This window comes from Molossus molossus, unplaced genomic scaffold, assembly GCF_014108415.1.
Source record: "Molossus molossus isolate mMolMol1 unplaced genomic scaffold, mMolMol1.p scaffold_m16_p_5, whole genome shotgun sequence".
NCBI classification, from domain to species: domain Eukaryota; kingdom Metazoa; phylum Chordata; class Mammalia; order Chiroptera; family Molossidae; genus Molossus; species Molossus molossus.
Genome location: NW_023425388.1, coordinates 118172199 through 118189481, shown reverse-complemented (window position 1 = coordinate 118189481; position 17283 = coordinate 118172199).

The window sequence follows — 17283 nt, the reverse complement described above, 5'->3', positions numbered from 1 at the left end:
CGCTTCTTCTTGTCTAGGAAGCGCTTTATATGTCTGTCGATTCTAAATAATAGCTTTGCAGGATAGAGTCATCTTGGTTGTAGGTCCTTTCTTGTCATCACTTTGAATATCTCTTGCCACTCCTTTCTGGGTTGCAAAGTTTCTTTTGAGAAATCAGCTGACAGTTTTATGGGAGCTCCTTTGTAGGTAACAGACGGCTTTTCTCTTGCTGCTTTTAAGATTCTCTCTTTGTGTTGAACCTTTTGCATTTTGATGATGATGTGTCTTGGTGTGGGCCTCTTTGGGTTCATCTTGTTTGGGACTCTCTGTGCTTCCTGGACTTGTATGTCTGTTTCCTTTACCAAGTTAAGGACGTTTTCTGTTATTATTTTTTCAATAGGTTTTCAATTTCTTGCTCTCTCTTCTCCTTCTGGCACCCCCATGATGCAAATGTTTGTTCGCATGAAGTTGTCCCAGAGGCTCCTCACACTATCCTCATTTTTGGGGGGTTCTTTTTCTTTTTGCTGTTCTGATTGGATTTTTTATTTTTATTTATTTTTTGCTTCCTTATATTCTAAATTGATGGTTTGCTTCTTGGCTTCACCTGCTCTACTATTGATTCCCTGTAAGTTATTCTTTATTTCAGTTAATGCATCCTTCATTTCTGACTGGTCCTTTTTCATGTTGTTGATGTTCTCACTAAGTTCCTTGGAAGTCTCCTTAAGTTCCCTGAAGGTCTCACTAAGTTCATTGAGCAACCTTATAACCTGTGTTTTATCTGTTAGGTTGCTTATCTCCATTTTGCTTAGTTCTTTCCTGGCGTTTTGTTCTGTTCTTTCATCTGGGACATGTTTCTTTGTCTCCTCATTTTGGCTGCTTCCCTGTGTTTGTTTCTATGTATTAGGTAGAGTTGCTATGTCTCCCAGGCTTCCTAGGGTGTCCTATTATAGTAGGTCCAGTGATACAGCCTTTCTGGTCACCCAGCTGGGCCCTCGAGGTGCATCCCTCGTGTGGACTGTACCTCCTTCTGTTGTAATTGAGTCTTGATTGCTGTTGGCACATCACTGGGAAGGATTTACTCAGGCTGATCAGCTGCAAGGACTGGCTGTGCCCACTGATTACTGACCTCGGACTACCTTGGATGGTCAGCTGTGTAGGTTCCCAACACACAGAGCAAGACTTACTTCAGCAGGGCTCTGGTACCCACTGAATCTTCTCACTGAGTGTGTTACTCATGGAGGTGGTTGGGTAGTGGTGTTTTGATGTGGTCTGAAGCTGTCCACTAGGTGTGCTGGCTCTGGGGCAAGGTCAGCTCTGCCTGTGTTCTATCCGGGGCCACCAGGCATAAGCTACAAAGGGATCTGCTGATGGTGCTTCTTGTGCTGGGCTTGGAGGTGCCCAGGAAAAGCCAAGCTGTGAACAAGGCTGGCTGCTCCTAGTGCCAGGCCTGGGGCCACTTAGAGAGATATGGGGCTGGCTGAGGCCAGATGCTGCTTGTTTGAGAGAACTAGGGATAATCTGAAGCAGGATCCAAGACAGGCCAATCCTATGGTAAAGCTACTGCCAACAGCTTGGGTAGGCCTGAAAGTTGGATGGGACAGGGCCTCAGGGAATCACCAGGGTGGGGCCAACAGTGTGAGCCAGGTTGCTGGAGTCCCAGATATGGGGCCTGTTTGCTGCCCCAGGGAAGGGCTCACCAAAGGAACAAGGGCCTCCACCAGCAGGTCTGTCTAGGAGCAAGCTGCCTCTTGAGTCCACGCCCCAATGCCAAACAGCTCATTTCTTCCCTGTATGTCTCCGGTACCTTTCAAGCTGCCTCCCCAATGCTGGAGCCTGGAGGGAGCGGGTCTGAGTAAGTCAGTGTGCTGGCCCTTGGCTGGGCTCCAGCAGCCTCAGCCTCCCTGAGCCTCAGTTCTCACTGGTTTTACAGCCAGAAGTGATGGGGGTTCTCTTCCTGGCACTGGAACCCTGAACTGGGCGCCTGGTGTGGAATGGGGACCCCTCAGTCCTCAGGGAGGACCTTCCCAGCCGAGGTGTCCCCTGATTTTTATCCACCACACGTGGGTGTGGAACCTGCCCGACCAAGCCTCCAACCTCTTACTCATCTCCCTGTGGTTCTTATTTAATCTCGTAGTTGTAGGACTTCCACTCTGCTCGGTGTCAGGTGGTTCTGAAGAATGGTTGTTCTGTAGTTTAGTTGTAATTTTGATGTGCTTGTGGGAGGAGTTGAGTACTGTGTTTACCTACACTGCCATCTTGACAGGAAGGGTTACTGTTTGCTTTTAATAAAACCCCATAAATTCTCATTATAAATGTGAAATGGTCAATGGTGCACCCCCTAAACACACGTATACCTCTAAACTCCCACATTCATGGAGTGAGCGGCTCCTGCAGCATTTGATATGAATTTGCTAATGAGTGGATGGATGAATGGATGATGAATGATGGATGGATGGATGGATAGATGGTAGATGAATGGATGGATGGTGGATGAATAGATAATAGATGATGGATGGATGGATGGATGGATAGATGATTGATGGATGGATGGATGGATGGATGGTGGATGGATGGATGGATGAATATTTTTCACATTCTTCTCTTGAGTCAATGTTAATTCTTTTTCCATCAAACATAGTGGCTATAATAAAAAACTTGTCATGTAAAATATTCATAACTAATTATTTTTGCTTATTTAGGCTCTTAAAATTATTTTTAGAGTCTTGATTCTCAAGTTCCCTAATTTGAGTGCAGAGTGGAGTAAGTGGAGACAGCTTTCGGTACATTTGTTTCACATTTTCATTTTTGCTCGTGCATTTCCCAGTCCAGATGATCATTCACTCTGCCTTCCTTCTCATAAATTGTCCAGATCTACTCGTTGACATTTGTTCTTTTCCATCCCATCATCATTCTGGTGTAAGCAGATACAAGTTAAAGGTGTTGCCCTGGCTGGTTTGGCTCAGCAGTTGGAACATCAGCTCACGGACCAGAGAGACCCGGGTTCGGTTCCCACTAAGGGCAGGTACCTCGGTTGCAGTTTGTCCCCGGCCCCGGTTGGGGCTGTATGGGTGGCAGCCACTCGATGTGTCTCTCTCACGTGGATGTTTCTCTCTCTCTCTTCCTCCCTTGGTCCCTCCCGCTCTACCTGAAGATAAATGCAAAAATGACCTTGGGTGAGGATTAAAAAAAAAAAAAAAAAGAAAGGTTAAGGTGTTCTAAAGAGTGGATTTTGCTGCCCATGTTGAACGCAAGGGTGTGAAACCAGGAGGGATTATTCACTGACAGTTCATGACATGACTTCCTTTGGGGGGATACGGAGCAAACTTCTCATTATGTCTCGTCTTGTTCACGGGGCCAGAAGGACAGGCCTCCATCAGCGGGACCATCACTAATGTACATGGGAAATGATCGTAGAATCTGCGAAGTGAAGGTTGCCCTTATTGACAATGCGTCCACGTACTCTCTTTTTCCTGGTTCTCTTTGTCCTCTGTTTATTTTCATAGACTTCGTCAAAGGATACAGCGTGGACTCTTACTCCTGTGTATACTGTCATGAATCCCAGTTGTCATGTACGTGGAGAAGGCAGAAAGGCTGCGATGAGGACACTGTGACGGAACCAGGGTGGTGTCACTTTGCCGACAGCAGACGGTGTGTTCAGGAGACCTGGGACCTCTCTGCGGGAGAAGGCAGATTAGGTGAGTGAGTTTTTCTTTAATGCTCTCGGCGCTGGGGAGACCTTTGAAGGTTTGTGAGGGAAGCGATACCATTATTAGGGTTGAGCTGCGGAATCATTAAAGAGGAAGCATTAATCAGGTAGATTAGTGAAGTACATTAATCTGGTAGATTAATCTGGTAACGATGTGTCATGTTGATTGAAGGCAGTGACGAGGGTCTGAGTCCGGGAGGACCTGCCAAGGTCGAGAACAGACACACAGAGCGGAGGACGGGCACAGACAGCCCCCGGCCTCGTCATCTCTCCCGAGAGCGGTGGTTTGCTTGGGCAGGAGGCAGAGTCGTGCACCTTCGAGGTGGGCTCCGTGTTCCCAGGGAGTGTTCTCGCGTCAATAATCAGAGCGTCCACAGTTCCCGCTTTGAATGGAAATCTTGATTGTAAAATCTTTGCTCCTTTATTTCTTGGCTGACCTCAGCCCATCTCCTCTTCCTCTCCCTGAAATTTCTTCCGTCCAGAAATTCCCCATTATTCACGCTCTCCCTCGGCACACTTTCCACGGGTTCGTGTGATACTCCAAACCCGTCCACCCCCAATTCTCACCATCCTCTTCCGCGCTTGAAAAGGTGTTGTTTATTCTCACCTCGAGAGGCCCTCCTGTTTCTTTCATATTTAGGTGGTTTGGTTTCTCGTTATCATCATTTTTCTATCTCGACTGCAGTTGGATTCTCCTGTGCTCAGGTCTCTGTCTTGTTCTTTCACACTATTCAAAAAAAGAATTTTTTTTTCTTTATTGAATTTTAGAGAGAGAGGAAGAGAGATGGAAACATCAATGAGAGGGAACATCGACTGGCCGCCTCCTGCACGCCCCCCACTGGGGATCAGTCCACAACCTGGGCATGTGCCCTGACCGGGAATCGAACCGGCGACCTCTTGGTGCAGGGTCGACGCTCAGCCACTGAGCCACGTGACTCTCTAACACGTCACACTGCTTTAATAGTATCGATTTCAAAATCTTTCTGCCACGTGAAGGGAGAAATGGGCCTTCCCCTTTTGCACGCCAAGATGACCACTATTTCTTAACCTTATGAAAATGACTCCTTCTCACAAATCGGACAAATTGTTCCTGACCTTTATAAACATGTTCACCGTAACATTACATTATGGCATCAGGCTGAAGGAAGGGCCTCGTCTTCTCCGCAACACACACTCTTCGTTCCCACCCTCACTCCTCACCACGCCCGGAGCTCCCCTTCCTCTCCCTGCTGAGACGTCCAGCTCTTGGCCTGCAGAGCTGCCGAGTGCCCCGCAGCCGCTCGTCGTGTACGTGGGTGCTGAACGCTTGGCTGCAACTCTCCCTCTTGGTTTCCTGCCCGCGGTCCTCTGCTAAGAGGCCCCTGCCATCTCCTCGCACGTCCTTAGGAGTGTTTCCGTCCACATCTCTCGCGTGGAGTCGACGCTTTCATAACTCCGACCTCTCCCCCTGCCGATTACATCATTCCCACCGTCCCTCGCCTCCCCCACGCGTCGGGCCCCACGGACCTCAGAAACGACTCAGCCGCTCGCCGGACGTCTGCGTGGGTCCTGTTCTCCTCCTGTGGACGCCCAGGGAGAGCCCTTCAGGAAGAATACGCTTCTCCGCTCGGATCCGTGTGTTCACGGTCTTCACCGAACAAAACGCTGCTTCGCTCCAAGCCTGGCACAAGCCCCTGGGTTCTTGGATTTGATGCGTCCCGACACCATTTTATTTGGTTTTCCGAACAGCCCTGCACGGTCGATAGCAATAACCTTTTTTTTTAAATCCCCACTCAAGGACATTTTTCCATTTTTTGTTCAGACAGAGCGGGAGAGGGAGAGAGAGAGAGAGAAACATTGATGTGAAAGGGACACATCGAGTGGCTGCCACCTGCACGACCAACCAGGGCCGGGGACAAACTGCAACCGAGGTACATGCCCTTAGCGGGAACCAAACCCGGGTCTCTCTGGACCGCAGGCCGACGCTCTAACCGCTGAGCCGAACCGGCCAGGGCACGACCACCCCTTTCACGTTGGGGTATGTAAGGCGTGCGGAGTCGCTCCGCGGGAGGAGGGTGGGAAGGGTCGGAACCCAGCACGCGGGGCGGGAGCAGCGGGTGCAGAGGGTGAAGAGCCTGCTCAGGGGACTCAGCCGCGAGCTCAGAGCCTGCACCGAACGGAGCTCGTCTGGGAGACAAGGCGGCCTCAGGACTCTGCCTGGACCGCGGGTTCGAGGAACCTGGAACCTCCCATCACTGAAACGCCCGAACTCAAGGAGAAGTGAGCGTGCTACGGATTGGGTTGACTTCCTCTGGATGTGAGGTGTGGGTCCGAGACCGCTGCGTGTGTGGGTACCTGCTGTTAAATACCGGGTCCCGTGTTCCCCCTTTAACACGGCGATAGCATCACCCCTGACTCCATCGCTGACAGCAAGTGCCACTTTGAAGCTTCTCTTTCCCTTCAACACGGTCTGCCCCTGTCCCCCCTGTGCAATGAAAATTAAAGTATAGCCCAGATAATAACCCTGTGATCACTACAGAAACATGCCACGACGCTTAAATGAAACTGGGTCTTTTTCACTTGTGATTCTTACGGACTATATGTCTAGAATATAAAAATAATAATTTGCACGCACCCCATTTGTTCACTCGGTGTCTCAAAGCCCTGGATGCAAGGAGTCTCCTGTTTACCAAACAATCTAACTCCCACATGCTCTTGAACCCTCTCTTCAAATCCACTGAGGTGTTCCTGTCACACATGCTGAATCTGATCCCCTGAAATTCTGAGCGTTCTGCAGATACGTGCGACCTTCTGCACATAAAACTCACTCACTTATTGAGTTATACTTTCAAACAGAAAAAACTACCTAAGAAGAAGAGAAAAGCATTACTATCCTATCTACTCCCAAATCTGTACACACATCCACAAACACGCAGGCACACGCAATGACAGCTCACGCATAACCGGATCAACATCGGAGCCGTTAGAAGGATGAGAAGAAATGCTGCCTCTAGACTGATGAAAACAAAACCCCCTGATTTCTAAAACTCTGCTCCCTTGTTCAGCACCTGTTACACTATTTCTTAAAAGCCCATCACCTTCCGGGGACGATAGGAACAAAGATACGTTCCTCACAGCAAATAAACAAGTGCCCGACACACCGCTAAAGGGTGAGCTACGCTGAGCTCCGTGAATATAGGGGCAGTGTCTGTACCCCCGAGTCTCATATTGTGACCAACACACAGTGATGCCCAAGGAAGCCTGGTGAGCACATCATGGAAGAACATTGCTTTGAAGGGATCTAGATGTTCAGAGGAAGGTGACGTTACTTCTCTCTGGCGGGACCCAGGAAGGCTCCCTAGAGTGTTTGACCTGAGTCTCAGGAGTGGGGTGCAGACTGTAAAGGACAGTGACACACCGGGCAGGGGCCAACACACAAACACCAGGCGGGGAGGTAGGGCAGTCGTCGGGAACGGCGAATTCAGCTTCGCAAAGCAGCACAGGAAACCGATGGAGAAGAAATGAAGCCAGTGGCTCAGTTGTTGGGCGTCGTGCCCCCAAAGGGTCACCGGTTCCATTTCTGCTCAGGGCGCTCGCCGGGGTTGTGGGCACCATCCCCAGTAGGTGGCAGGAGGCAGCCGACCGATGCTCTCTCCCCGATGCATGGTCCTCTCCCCCTCCCTTCCTCTCTCTAGAAGATTAATTTTTAAAAATCTAAAAAACAAAAGCAAGCAAAGAAAGCTAAAAAGTCAGACTGAAGCCAGCTGAAATCCAGAAATGGTCAGTTAGGGAACCCAGATTTCATTTTTAAATAAGCTTTAAGTATTTGTGTTTAGGTTATTTAAAAAATTTTTTCCCCTTTATTGATTTTAGAGAGAGAGGAAGGGAGAGGGAGAGAGAGAGAAACATCGATGAGAGAGAACATCGACTGGCCGCCTCCTGCACGCCCCCCACTGGGGATCAGCCCACAACCTGGGCATGTGCCCTGACCGGGAATCGAACCGGCGACCTCCTGGTGCAGGGTCGATGCTCAACCACTGAGCCTCACCGGCCGGGCTGTGTTTGGATTCTTACACCCCAGCTTTGCCACTGGCCAAGGCCTCATTATTCTTGACCCTCCCTGACCCTGAATCTCTCAGGGAGCCTTTGGAAGCAGTTCCTAATCCATTACCAGCTGCTCTCTACCAAACCGCTCCGGGAGGCTGCAAAGTCCAGCAACCCCAGAACGGACCGAAGAAGTGGGGGAGACATTTTTAAAGAGAATTAATGTGGGACAGTTTCAGCAGGTCCAAGGCTGCTCACACCTACCTGTGATACGCACGGTGGCACTGGGACCGGAGAGCACTTCCGCTCCGGTCTGCAAAGACTTGGCACACACGTCTTCGAGGAAGAGACACCCAGAGAGACTGAGCCTCGTCAGAGGTCTCTGGGGCACCAAGACATACAGCCTTTGTCTGAAGACACACTGACTCTTTCAACAACAGGCAGAGACTAGGGTTCCTGGACGTATGTTTGTTTCATGTATTGACTACAGACACACAACCACGGACCGGTCAGGGCACACGCCCAGGTTGTGGGCTGATCCCCAGTGTGGGGCACGCAGGAGGCGGCCAGTCGATGTTCTCTCATCGATGTCTCTATTTTTCTCTTCCTCTCCTTTCCTCTCTCTCTCAAATCAATAGAGGGGAAAAAACTTAAAAATACTGTTTTCTGTGGCCAAGGAATGAGGATAGTGGTCACTGCTGACCCCATTGCCTTGCTGACGGTCACCGGTAGCTTCCTTCCCTGTATCCCACATCCTCAGGGAAGGAGAAGTGGGGAGGAGCAGGGGTATAAGGTGAGATTCAGGAACAAGGTGTGGATCTCTTTCACGTAGAGCTTGTAATTAAAAATACACTCAATGTTTAATGATGACTTTAAGGCCTGGTAAAAATGGCTTCCATTCCTATGTGTGGCCCAATTCTTCTGCACATAACTTTTAGCAGCTCATTGAATTCTTACTTTCGGAGATTGATCGATGGAGGTTTCAGCTCATCCAGACTCGGGACCCTGGCTCTTTTGGTCCGAACCAGTTTTTGGATTCTCTTTAGTGTCCCCATTGATTCTATAGGGTCGTCACTGGATTTCACGGCCTAGTATAAACACAGCTCAAGGTAAAAACGAATTATTCTTTGCCTTAAAACTTGTAAAATATATTACAATTGGCATACTAAAACAGAATTTTTTACCTTTTTTTTTGTTTTTATTGCAAAATGGATTGAATCTAGACCCGTCTAGAAATGATTTGCTTTTGCTCAATGTGAAACAGTAAAAAAGAGCAGGGTCCTTTGTTTTCAAATATAGGTTTTTCAGTAGCCTTTTGCTCCCTAGCACATACACAGCGAGCAAAACAGCGTCCTAGGTTTTAGTATATAAATGCCACTGGTCTATTACGGTGAAATAGTGATAAAAAATTACCACTGTGTTCATGGTCCAAAGTTTCTTTGGAAGATTTAGAACTATGTCTCATTGGTTTAATGTTGTCAACTTTGTATTTATAGTGCTTTGATTTATTTATTTTTAATCCTCACCCGAGGATATTTTTCCATTTATTTTCTGATAGAGTGGGATGGAGGAGTGTTGGTGGGGATGAGGGGGGTGGAGAGAAACATTGATGTGAGAGAGATACATTGATTGGTTGCCTCCCTCACGACCCCGACCAGGGCCGGGGACTGAACTGCAACCAAGGTACATGCCCTAGACTGGAATCAAACCCATGACTCTTTGGTCTGTGGGCCAACACTCTAACTGCTGAGCCAAACCAGCCAGGGCAACTTACTATTATTTTTTAAAATATCTTACTCTTGCCCTGGCCGGTTTTGCTCAGTGGTTGGAGCGTCGGCCTGCGGTCCTGAGAGACCTGGGTTCGGTTCCTGCTAAGGGCACGGACCTTGGTTGCAGTTTGTCCCCGGCCCTGGTCGGTTGTGCGGTGGCAGCCACTCGATGTGTCCCTTTCATGCCGATGTTTCTCTCTCTCTCTCTCTCCCTCCCACTCTATCTGAACAAAAGATGGAAAAATGTCCTCGGGTGAGGATAAAAAAAAAAAAAAAAAATCTTACTCTTCAGGATTTCAGAATGTTTTGGAAATTGAGACTTTATGTGCTAAATTTTACACTAATCGGTAAAAACAATTATATTCTGTTGCGTTGACTCTATGTGAAGTCATACATAAAGGAAATACTTCTTTTTCATCCAGAAAGCTCTGGACTCACAAATAATTCTCCACCTGCTTCTGCTTCATTCTTTCCACTAAATAGCTGATAAATAACATCTAAATAGATATGGCAATTTTCAAAAGGCAAATGATATGCTTCCTCTATCAGGTTTAAATGAGACCTATTTATAAGAGTGTGTTCCAAGCCGTTGAGAGAGACTTGTAAGCCCAAAGAAGTGTTTGGAAGAAAAGGACCTCTGGTCAGTCATTACGTTCAGCTCTTATTCTTGATCTTTAAGAAAGACTTTGAGGAACATCTAAAATGGCAGCAGGCACCCTGGCCAGTCTGGCTCAACAGTTAGAGCGTCGGCCCACGGACCACAGCGTCCTGGGTTCGGTTCCTGCTAGGGGCATGTACCTCGGTTGCAGTTTGTCCCTGGTCCTGGTTGGGGTCGTGTGGGTGGTGACCAGTTGATGTATCTTTCTCACATCGATGTTTCTCTCTCTCTCTCTCTTCCCCCCTCTCTCCCTCCTGCTCTATCTGAAGATAAATGCAAAAATGTCCTCGGGTGAGGATGAAAAAAACAAAAAAAAGATGGCAGCAGGCTCAGGGTATGTTACACTCCCCTCACCCAGGGCGTAACTAAAATTACCACTAAAATGTAGAACAATCAACTGGAATAACTAACTGAATACTAGCTTAATAGAAGTCTTATATCCAAGGATTCGCAGAAGAAGCCCCATGAGGACGGGTAGGAAGGGCGAAGGAGGCGGGCCCAGCTCCCACAAGTGTCAGCTGAGGTCCTGGAGGGATATCAAAGCCACAGAGCTTCTCAGCCCCGGGCCAGGCTCCCCACCCACAGCACCTGAGCCGGGAGCTCACATCCACTCAACATCTGGCTGTGGAAACCAGAAGGGATTCTGACTTCCAGGGAGAGAAAGAAGTCTGCTAGAGATGCAGGCACCCTCCTCAAGAGCTGACATACAAAATCTTTGTTCACAGTCACTCACCCTGGGCTCCAGCACAGGGAGGTCAGAGCAGACTGGAGTTCTGTGAGGAGAAACTGGGGTCTGTGGCCCTGGCAGAGAGCTGAGGGGACAGCCACTGAGAGCCCTAGGCTGAGTTTCTCTCTTGTACTGCAGACATGATCTTTCTTGGCTGGAACACTCCTGTCCTGATGGCGTTAGCCTGGGGAGATGCAATGACCCCGCCTTCTGGATCCTGCTCCAGCAAAAACGACAAAGGATATCATTATTTCCTTCCTTCTACTTATTCTGGACTTTTCATCTTGTTCTCTTTCTATTTAGTTGTAAGGTGGGGTAGTTTACGAGAGATGTTTCTTGCTTCTTGAGGTAGGCCCGTAGTGCTATGAATTTCCCTCTCAGGACTGCATTGCCCATGGATAGTAGTGTGGGGAAGGCCTGGGGTGGGGCAGGAGGTGAGTGGGGAGGGGCGAGGAGAGAAAGAAAAGGGGGGACATCTACAATACTCTCAAGAATAAAGATAAACTTAAAAAAAGACATGGGGTAGCTGAATGGATAAGAAAAAAATCCCATATGTGTGCTGTCTACAAGAGACCCACCCGAGACGGAAGACACACACAGATTAAAAGTAAAGGGATACAAAAAGATATTTCATGAAAATGGAAATGAAAAAAAAAAAAAGCTGGAATAGCAATACTTATATCAGACAAACTAGATTTTAAAAGAAAGGCTGCCCTGGCCAGTTTTGCTCAATGGTTAGAGCGTCGGCCTGCAGTCCAGAGAGACCTGGATTCCGTTCCCGCTAAGGGCACGTACCTCAGTTGCAGTTTGTCCCTGGCCCTGATTGGGTTGTGCCGGTGGCAGCCACTTGATGTGTCTCTTTCACGTCAAAGTTTCTCTCTCTCTCTCTCGTAAACATTTATGCACCCAACATAGGAGCAACTAAATATATAAAGCAAACTTTGATGGACATAGAGAAAAAGATTGAAAATAATAAAATCATAGTAGGGAATCTTAACACCCCATTAACATCAATAAATAGATCTTCCAGATCAAAAATGAACAAGGAAACAGTAGCCTTAAGTGACACACTAGATCAGATGAATTTAATTGATGTCTTAGGAACATTTCACCCCAAAACAACAGAATGTACATTCTTTTTTATTTTTTTAATTAATTTATTTTTGTTACAGATGTATTTCCCAGAATGTACATTCTTTTCAAGTGCACATGTAACAGTTTCTAAGATAGACCACTTGTTAAGACACAAAATAAATCTCAATAAATTTAAGAAGATTGAAATAATATGAAGCATCTTCTCTGACCACAATGGTGTGAAACTGGAAATCAATCACAAGAAAAAAGCTGAAAAACACAGAAAGACACGAAGGCTAAATAATATATAACTAAACAATGAATGGGTTAACAACAAGATCAAGGAAGAAATAAAAAGATAATTTGAAACAAATTAAAATGAGAACACAACAACCCAAAACCTCTGGGACACAGAGAAAGCAGTGTTAAGAGGGAAATTCATAGCATTGCAGGCCTACCTCAAAAAACAAACACACAAAAAAAATCTCAAATGAACAACCTAAACTTACACTTAAAGGAACTAGAAGAAAACAACAAACAAAGCCCAAATTGAGTAGAAGAAAGGAAATAATAAAGATCAGAGCAGAAATAAATAAAATACAGTATTCAAAAAGCAATACAAAGATCAATATAACCAGGAGCTGGTTCTTTGAAAAGTTAAACAAAATTGACAAACCTTTAACAAGACTGATTAAGAAAAAAAGAGAGAGGACCCAAATAAAGTAAATCAGAAAAGGAAGAGGAGAAGTAAAAACTGACACCAAAGAAATTTTAAAAATTGTAAGAAAATATTACAAACATCTATATGCCAACAAGTTGGACACTCTGGAAGAAATGGATAAATTCCTAGAAACATACTCTTTCAAAACTAAATCAGAAAGAATCAGAAAATCCGAATAGACTGATCACAACTAATGAAATTGAAACAGTAATTAAAAAACTCCCAGCAAACAAAATCTTAAACCTGATGGCTTCACAGATGAATTGTACCAAACATCCAAACAAGAACTGACACCTTTTCTTTTCAAACTATTCCAAAACATTCAAGAGGAGGGATGATTCCCAAGCTCATTTTACCAGGCCAGCATTATCTTCATCCCAAAACCAGATCAAGACACTACAAAGAAAGAAAAGTATAGGCCAATATCCTTGATAAACATGGATGCCAAAATCCTCAACAAAATATTAGCAAACTGGATCCAGCAATATATTAAAAAGTTCATATACACAAATCAATATCCGCAAATCGATAAACACGATACACCACATAAACAAGGTAAATGATAAAAGCCACATAGTTATATCAAGAAATGCAAAAAAAAAAGCATTTGATGGAATCTAGGACTCACTTATGATAAAAACTCTCAACAAAGTGGGAATAGAACAACAGACCTCAATGTAATAAAGGCCACCTATGAAAAACCCATAGTCACATCATAATGGGCAAAACTACAAGCACTTCCCTTCAGATAGCAACATGACAGTATTTTCCACTTTCACCACTCTTATTCAGCATAGTACTGAAGTCCTAGCCACAACAACCTGACAAGAAGAAGAAGAAGAAGAAGAAGAAGAAGAAGAAGAAGAAGAAGAAGAAGAAAGAAAAGGCATCCAAATTGGAAAGGAAAAGGTAAAACTCTCATTATTTGCAGATGACATAATACTGCTTATTGAGAACCCTAAAGATTACACCAAGAAACTACTAGAACTGATACATGAAGTCAATAAAGTAGCTGGATACAAAATAAATATCCAGAAACTGGGTGCATTTTTATATACGAACAAGAAGGAAAACTAAGAAAACAATCTTATTCACAATTGCATTAAAAAATACCTAGGAATAAATTTACCCAAGGATGTAAAAGATGTGTACTTGGAAAATTATAAAACACTGAGAAAAGAAATTGATGAAGATACAAATAAGTGGAAGCATATACCATGTTCATGGATGAGAAGAATGAACATAATTAAAATGTTCATACTACCCAAAGCAATCTATAGATTTAATGCAATTTCTATCAAGATACTAATGGTGTATTTCACAGAACTAGAACAAGACCTAGAACAAATATTCCAAAAATGTATATGGAAACACAAAAAACCCTGAATAGCAGCAGCAATCTTGAGAAAGAACGAAGTTGGAGGAATCACACTACCTGATATAAAACTATACTACAAGGCCATAGTAGTCAAAACACTTTGGTACTGGCATAAAACAGACATATAGATCAATGAAATAGAATAGAGAGCCCAGAAATAAACCCATGACTTTATGATAAACTAATATTTGACAAAGGAGGAAAGAATATACAACAGAGTAGAAATAGTCTATTTAATAAATGGTGTTGGGAAAATTTGATGGATACACACCAAAAAAATGAAACTAAACCACCTTCTTACACTGTATACATGAATAAACTCTAAATGAATGAAAGACATAAATGTAAGACTTGAAACCATAGAACTCTTAGAGAAAAAAAAAGGCAGTAAAATATAAAACATTTCTCCTAGCGATGCTTTTTCTGATATATTTCCTTGAGCAAGGGGAAACAAAAAATAAACCACTGAGACTGCATCAAACTAAATAGTTTTTGCCCAGCAAAGGAAACTATCAACAAAATGAAAAGACAACCCACTGAATGGGTGAACATTTTCGCCAATGATACCTCTGATAAGGGATTAATAGCCAAAATTGATAAATAACTTATACAAGCCAACACCAAAAAACAACAATTCAATTAAAAAAATGGGCAAAGGACCTGAATAGACACTTCTCCAAAGAGGACATACAGATGGCCAATAGATATATGAAAAGATGTTCAATGTCACTAGAAATGCAAGTTAAAATCACAATGAAATACTGCCCGAATGGTTATTATTAATAAATCAACAAACAACAAGTGTTGGAGAGGATCTGGACAAAAGGGAACCCTCAAGCACTGTTGGTGGGAATGAGGATCGGCGCAGCTACTGTGGAAAGCAGTATGGAGTTACCTCAGAAAATTAAAAATGGAATTGCCTTATGAGGCAAAAATTCCAGTTCTGGGAATACATCTGAAGGAACCTGAAACACTAATTTGAAAGAATATATGTACCCTTATGTTCATTGCAGCATTATTTACAATAGCCAAGATTTGAAAGCAGTCCTAGTGCCTGTCAGTAGATGACTGGGTAAAAAAGCTGTGGTACATTTACACAATGGAATACTATGCAGCTGTCAAAAAGAAGGAGCTATTATCTCCTGTGACAGCATGGATGGACCTGGAGAGTATTATGCTAAGTGAAATAAGCCAGTCAGAGAAAGACAAATGCCATATGATTTCGCTTATATGTAGAATATAATGAACAAAATAAACAAACAAACAAAACAGAAGCAGACTCATGGATACAGAGACCAGACTGACAGCTTTCAGAGGAAAGGGGTTAATACAAACCTCATAGACATAGACAACACTATGGTGATTATCAGGAAAGGGGGCGGGAGGAGGTAGAAGAGGGTAAAGGGGTGGGAAGGAGACTTGACTTTGGAGGGTGAACACACAGTTTACAGATGACGTATTATAGAATTTCACACCTGAAATCTATAGAAATATTGACCAATGTCACCCCAATAAAGCAAATAAAAATTTAAAAAAATAAATAATGAAATTAAGTTGAAAACAAAAAGGAAAAGAAATGACTTTGAGCAACCAATATAAACTTGATGTTCCGTCTTTCCATAAAAGCACGGAAGTCGGGGATATCATGTTTTGTGAGAGTAAGCCATACCTGTTTGCATTAAATACATGAGAAAATACCGAGATTGTTTTAATCTTCCCGAGAGGGTGCTGATAAAAGGTTCTTAGGTATGCATAATTTTCCTTCCCTTTCCAAAGGTCATGCTTGGCTCAACACAATTTCTATTGCTGTTTATTTTGGTATCATTTTCTCCAGCATTGCTTCTCAGAGCTTTCTGAGTGACTTCGTTTTACGCACCCTTACCACTGAGGAGGAGCCGTTTGCTCATCTTTAGTGCCTTCCGGAAATAAGAAGCTGACATTGCACCATTTTCAAGACAACGTGTTTCTGTGCTATTCCTCTTTGCTTGTGGCAATCTTCTCCTGCTACAGCCAAAATCCGACTGTGTCGTTGAGACACGGGCACCAAGCTAGCCTTCTCTGTCTCCCTTTTTCGTGAAAAAGACTCTCACTTAATTTGAGAAAGGGGTTATATCCAGGTTACTGAACTTCGTATCAATGATTTGCCCTAGGAGAACCAGCACTGTTTACTGCCTAAATTCAGATGAGCGAGATCTCATGTCCCAGAGGTGTTCAAGCAAACTGACCCCTCATGATGTGTTCAAGCTCCATAATATTTTTTTTTACAGCATAGTATTGTTAACTTTTGTATCTTTATTCAACCTCTCATATTTGAGTTCATAGAGATCCGTCTACTCTATTTTATTAATGTTCAAACCCTACATGCCTAGGGCAGCGGATTTTGACCCTTTTCATCTCAAGGTGCAAAAAGTAATTACCAAAATTCTGCAGCACACAAAAGTGTATGACACTACTTTTTGCCAATTTGACCAAAAAAAAAAAAAAAATAGGTATAATTTTGATTCATTCACACTAAAGGGCTATTACTGTGTCGGCTATTGTCAGATTCTATTTGACAGTCTACGGGAAAAGGGGTCAGTGTTCCTGACTCAATAGTCAGGTATTGTATGTTTTAAAAATTCCTGTGGCACACAGTTGAAAATTGCTGGCTTAGGGTAATGCACAGCTTAATAAATATTTGCTGAACACAAACACACTCTTGATTTCATAGATATGCTGTATTTACCAATATGGGTTATCCACAGTCAACTTTTTATTATTGATTGATTGAGGGACTGAGTGATTGATTTCAGAGAGAGAGAGGAAGGGAGAGGGAGAGAGAGATGGAAACATCAATGAGAGAGAACATCGATGGGCCGCCTCCTGCATGCTCCCCACTGGGGATTTGGCCCACAACCTGGGCATGTGTCCTGACGGGAATCGGACCCGTGACCTCTTGGTGCAGGGTCGACGCTCAATCCCTGAGCCACACTGACCAGGCATGACCACATTTTCTAATCTCTTTCCTAGCCAAGCTTCTCTAAGAAGTTAACTTTGTATCCTTCCATTAATTTAATCTCTTTCATTTTTCATCCTTTCAACCCACCTTGTGTACTCATCAATCAGCTTTTGTCTCTACCGTTCCATTCAAATTGCCTTTGTGGTCCAATGAACCATCTGCAAACCCCCTGCCGACTTGACATTCAGCGATGTTGACGGTGATGACCTTCAGGAAACATTCTTTCTTGGCTTCTGTGATTCCGTTTCCT